The sequence below is a fragment of the Berghia stephanieae genome, chromosome 3 (assembly GCF_034508935.2).
Source record: "Berghia stephanieae isolate SIO BIC M18660-M18661 chromosome 3, UCSD_Bste_1.3, whole genome shotgun sequence".
Taxonomy (NCBI): Eukaryota; Metazoa; Mollusca; class Gastropoda; order Nudibranchia; family Aeolidiidae; genus Berghia; species Berghia stephanieae.
In genome coordinates this window covers 72,413,877-72,420,058 of record NC_088362.1, presented here as the reverse complement: position 1 = coordinate 72,420,058, position 6,182 = coordinate 72,413,877, and the positions used below count along the sequence as shown (strand labels likewise).

The window sequence follows — 6,182 nt, the reverse complement described above, 5'->3', positions numbered from 1 at the left end:
TCCAAAGATTCAACTATGCGCCGAGCGAGGCTCAAACCCAGGACCTTCCGTTCCGAAAGCGTGTGTCATACCACTAGACCACATAGCCGTATATAAGCACATATTATGTAGATAGGTATTGATACCCGGTTAAGTCAATTTTATTTTCTGTCTAGCCAGGGGGTGAGATTGGGTAAAAAACAGTAATCGCTGTAATGCGTTTAACGTAACAGAAACGAGGACAAACTCCTGCTACTTGGGCCTTAAGGGTCTATGGGAATAAGTGTGGAACATCGGTAACGTCCGACTCGTCTGACTAACAGACTAGGGTCCTCTGTGGACATCTCGTGATTTTTCTTGAGCAAGAGAGATTTGCCCCTTTGGCTCTCGTTGTGGAGCTGAATTGCAACTCAACGCCTGGCATGTTTCGGTATTTAAAAAAAAGTCAGGTCTTAAATAAAAATTACCACTTTGAATTAATAAAAAGAATTTCATTTTAGCCTTATTTTGTTTAAAGATGTTATTTCTAAATGTATGAATATGGTATGCTTTTTGCCTTACCATTTCTTTAACAAAAAGGTCAATTCATTTTGCTAAGTAAAGTTTTATTTCAAATATTGATCAATAAAATAGCTTTCAGCTTGTCAAAAAGTGTCATAGTTTCTGAGAAGAAAATTCAAGATTTTGTTCATTCGATCGATTTTAGAGTAATTGCTTTCTGGCCAAACTTATAACATTTTTGCTGTTAAGTACATCAACACTGAAATCTCGTGAAATTGTAAAACAAGCAAGTTTTTAATTATTCAAGATAAACAGACTTATTCTAACAAACCAAAATTTAGTTACTATTATTGTTTTAAAAACAACTTTGGCCTCAAATCAAATCAGAGCTGACCGTTAGCTGTAGTAGTAACGACCGGATCGTGCCAGATTGTACTCCCTTATCAATGAAGCTTGTCTAAATAATGGCTGCCTCATTTGCATGCCGGAATGCAAAGGGAGACTATCCAAATCTAGACGGAATACAAAGTGATGGAACGAATATTACTTTCTCACGTACTATTATTTTAAGCAAAGTAATGATAGAATTTGTAATCTGTAGAAACTTGAAGTATTGATTATAATCATATTAAAGCATAGAAATTTTGTACTTTGAAACATTTTAAACAACAATTTAGACAAAATCACAACATGGGAAAGTAGTAAAGATTCATTTATGTAAATGTGTTATCAATTTGGGCCATTTCTGGCATCGCTTCCAGGCGGGGGATGAGCTCCCATTCTTTGATATACTTTATTTCTGTTATCTCTTGGACTATTTTCTATTTTCTATTTCGTCGTTTGTACCGGACTGGGCCCGACAGACAGGCTTGGTGCGATATTTATGCAAATCAGCATAATAGGGAAGCTGGGCGAAGACTGCATTCATGAATGCGTAAACATGGCGTTCGCCCCTCGACACTCGATGCAAACGAGGTGCCTGGTAACTGTATGGATAGGATGGACAGTAGTCGTTGTCGTCGTCGTAAGGAAAGGCACGGTAGTAGAAATAAGAACAAGAATCAATCATTGTAGAAGGGGGGTGAGATGGAAAGTGGGTGGTGGTGATGCTGCTGATGGGACACTGGAATAACGTTGAAGAAAACCAAGCCAAAAGGAAACACAGACAGACCGAAATCTGACTGGAATAAAAGGTGGATGTATCTTGACCAAACTGGACATTTCAATTTGTGAAGTTGAGTGAGTCAGTCAGTGAGTGTCACCGTTGGCCGTACTGTTGACAGGTGTGGTTGGTGCCAGTGGTGATTCTACATTTTCCTGGAGTCACCTTTCTTGGTGATGACCCCCAGTATTACCTGCTTCCGACAGAAGGGGAGATAATCAATAATGTTGCTGGTAAAGAAAATTCACCAAGATGCAGACTTAATGCAATGGAGTGCGCTGGATTTTATTGATTTTCCTCGTATCAAATGGTTTCTTAATTTTCATCAGAGGAGAAATTCGCTACTTTGTGTTATGTGTTTTCAGATATTCTAAAATTGCAAATGGATACGACTTTGGATTACGAAACTAATCGGCATAAATGTATAATGTAATGTCATGGGAATTTTTCGTATATCAGCATTGTTTTCGTCATTTGCTACTTACCGGAAGTATACTCATTTAGTAAATGAACCTTTGTAAAAGCAAAGGGAAGTAATTGTCAGGACTTTTTCAGTATCTGAGTAAATCTACACAATATCGCTATGTTGTAAGTGGGCAGGCATGTGTAAGGCTGTCCAAAAAGTCATTTTTTAAACGTTTGGGCAAAAGCACATCGAATAAGTGTTTTAAAGAATTATAGATAATATGATCCAGTTTACATCAAGTTGTATGGGTGAATGATAATAATTGACCAAAATAATTTGAAAGAAAATAGACTTTAAAAAAACAAAAACAACAAATAAACAAACAAGAAAGCAAAAAAAAAAAAAACAAACAAAAAAAACGTTTTAAAATAACAACTAAGAGAAAGTAACTAAAACATTATTAGGAATAGCCTATCAATGAAACGTAAAAGTGTGAGATAGTTGATATTTTGTCAACAGTTTGCTGTCTAAATTTGATAGGTAACGACACGAGAGAGAGAGAGAGAGAGAGAGAGAGAGAGAGAGAGAGAGAGAGAGAAAGAGAGAGGGAGAGAGAAAGAGAGGGATATAATATATATATATATATATATATATATATATATATATAATGTGAGAGAGAGATTACTTTATGCATATTTAAGTCGTGTTATCAATGCAGTGAGGTTTTCAGGTTAACCTTTATACCACATAAGAGGTGTCCAACCACCTAAATATGGTATAATATACCACCAGTGGAGTAGATGTCAAAGGGTAAAGATATAGTTAAAATCACAGAAAATGCGAAATCTCAGTCTTTTGTCCTTTAAGAAAACTGTCTTCATATATTTCAATATAAAGTAAATTTCAAACTCATGCTTCATCTTTTTGACTGGGATTCAATTTTCAACGTCCAGTCCACATCAAAGTTGGTAAGCAATATGTATCTAACATTTCTTTCATATTTGCATTATTGAATAGTCCCTCGGCTTACAAGCAAAAATAGGTATTATGGCATTTATTTGGAATTAATCTTTAACATTGTAAATTATATTTTCTGCAGTATGACAGAAAAAAGTGTTAAAACATTCACTGATCAAATTGAAATGAAGAAAAAAGAGAATAAGACAAACGAAAAGAAATACAAAATTATAGAGACACTTTATTTGAGTGCTAATTCTCATTTTCTTTACTTTTCCGATATTATTTTTAAACATCAAAGTGACACATTAGGGAGCAGGTACTGGTATAAGATAAAAATCTGAAAAAAAAATTCAACCTTACTCGACTGAGGATCCAAACCTCATACCTACGGATCACCGGTCAGTCGTGCTACTAGTACACTGGCACTGTTTCATGCACATCTTTTCTGATTCTGATTAGGGTTTTTAATAAAAACAAACATGTCAATGTGACATAATGTTAATAGATTTCCAGTTTTCTTCTATTATTATTTTTTTTACTTTACACCACGAAACGAATTGATTAACCTAGCTGGTCAATGCTTGACTGAAGACCCTTTATTACGCGATGGTGGACAATTGACGCAAGCACGTGCAGACACTCTCGTTCACGAAGTGGCCATATCCATTTCCGGTAGCCATTGATGTCCTTATAAATGGCACCTACTCACGCAAACTTCTTGCAATTCAGATACATCTTCTGAGAACTTGTTTCTGAGGGGTGATAAATCATAATGGCTTGTTTTGATCAATTCGGCCTCTCTCTCTCTCTCTCTCTCTCTCTCTCTCTCTCTCTCTCTCTTCCTCTCTCTCTCTTCCTCTCTCTCTCTCTCTCTCTTCCTCTCTTTCCCTCTCTCTCTCTCTCTCTCTCTCTCTCTCTCTCTCTCTCTCTCTCTCTCTCTCTCTCTCTCTCTCTCTCTCTCTTCCTCTCGTTTTCTCTCTCTCTCTATCGCTCGCGCTCTCTCTTTGTCTCTCTCTCTCTCTTGTGTGTTTGTGTGTGTGTGTGTGTGCGTGTGTGTGTGCGTGTGCGTGTGTGTGTGTTTGTGTCTGCGCGTGTATTAGGCGCTGTCTAGAAGTTCCAAAGATCTGCCACTTTATATGCAACATCTATGGAGAATGTTCTCTATGGTTTAAGGCTATGTAAGTTGTAACACTACCTCTAATTTTTACAAAAATCGACTTCCGCAGTGATCATGTCGGTCTCAAGCTTTTGTTTAATTTAGCTAGTGACATAAATTCGTTATCTTAAAAATTCCCTGGTAATTTGACCAAAATTTATAGAGAATAAGAAGAGCATAAATTATGTGGCGTGTAAAAAAACAAACAAAACAATTACACAATTGCGATTTAAATGGCATGTATAGGTTTTATGAGTGATATTTCGTTGCAGTAACTAATTTTTCGTAGTGTTCAATTCGGCAACAGGCACTGATGTTATATAAAGATCTGAAATAGAGTTTATGATTACTGGTAATCCGAAGGTCTGAGGTTTGATTCCCAGTCGGGGCAGGCTTCTTTTTAGGATGCTTTAATTTTTTCTCGTAATTTTCTTTCATACTACTACTACTTAATCCTCTTCGGGCCTTGAGGGCATCCACCAGACATATCCATATTTTGCGATCGGCTGCTTTTGCGGTGGCTGTACTCCAGGGCAGGTCTGCTTCCTGTAATTCTTTCTCAATGGTCCTTCGCCAGGTTTCTTTGGATCGTTCATAGTTGTCTAGTATTGTTTCATGCACGCTTTATCAGATCTTTATCTCATTTTCAATGGGCCCCTATTCATTGACTGGTACAATAATGTATCTGTGACATAACATCTCAAAATTGGCGTTGTGTCGTGATTAACTTGATGTAGAGAATACATTTCATAGTTAAAGAATATCATACTGATAATGTAATCGTTATAGGGGTCCTGGAAGCTCAGTTAGTAGAGCACCCGGGTGAAGTTCATGTTATCTTTTTTCAATCTGCAATCATCCCTGATCATGATAGTCTTTAAATTTTGTCAATACCTTCACTAGCTTTTGAGATATGGTTAGTTAAATATAGCTGGTTACAAAAACATTAGTTTAGTTTGAGAAAATCAGCTTTAAAGTTAAAACAACAAAATTTAATGTAAACATCATTAAAATCACAGAATCATCAACATGAAATTAATTTAAAAGAAGTATCTATTCATGCACACAACAACTCGCAGTATAGGTGAGATAACACCAAAAATAATATAAAATGCGAATTAAATCATGTGTCAAATTACATCGGGGGAAAATGCATTATTGGGTCACATTTTAAGCAGATTTCGAATCAATATCTCTTCTAATTACCCATTAAAATATATAGACATAACATACAAAATAATGCTTTTGGGAAATGAAAGGTAAACGGTTAAACAGTTGTATTTTAAAGAAATCTCATTTTGGCCACTGAGTGCCATTTTTACATGTATAAACATATAGCTCAAAACTAGATTCAGCGACATTTAGTATGTTTTCCCAGGCCAACACACAGAGAAGTAAAATAAAGAAAAAAAATTAAACGCTGAAAATTCAATAATTCTTCCTGACATAATGTTATAATGAAGCGTCGGGTAGCATTGCATATCTTTCCATACAGCTTTTGCCTGTGGTCTTGTGGTATGACACTCACTTTCAGATCAGAAGGTTCTTGGTTCGAGCCTCACTCGGCGCATAGTTGAGTCCTTGGAAAAGACTCTTTACTTGCATTCTCTCACCGTACTCAGGTGGAAAATGAGTGCCTGGCTGTTAAGGGGCGGTTTGGGTCTAATTATTAGGAAAATCCTTCAAAAATTTGATTTTGAGATTTTGGTGGGAAATGATATTTTATTATCTTAGAAATAATAAAATTGAAGTCTAAATTCTTAAAGTAGACTATAAAGGCACGAAATACACAGTCGAAAATGGTGCAGGTAGTAAGAAATGTGTGAAAAACGGGAAGCCATTTTGCTATTTTCTCAATATGTCATTTTTCTAAGGGTATGGGAAACTGTGTCAAACGTTTCTCAGAATCTATTCAATAAAATTGTCTGAAAATTTCCACAGTTATCACAGAGATAATGTATTATGTCACAATAGAGAGATTTTTTTGATAAGATTTGTGATTTTTAAATTATAATCCT

At 35.9% G+C, this 6,182-nt stretch overlaps 1 long non-coding RNA gene across 3 annotated transcripts in view; it reads left to right on the top strand.

Annotated features, from left to right (window-relative positions):
- Positions 1-1,611: 1,611 nt before the first annotated feature.
- LOC144968390 (uncharacterized) overlaps positions 1,612-6,182 on the top strand; it is a 229,143-nt gene continuing 224,572 nt past the window's right edge. For all 3 annotated transcript variants that reach the window (XR_013644575.1, XR_013644576.1, XR_013644573.1), the window contains exon 1: positions 1,612-1,875. This is a non-coding gene — a long non-coding RNA (uncharacterized LOC144968390). The remainder of the gene's footprint in view (positions 1,876-6,182) is intronic.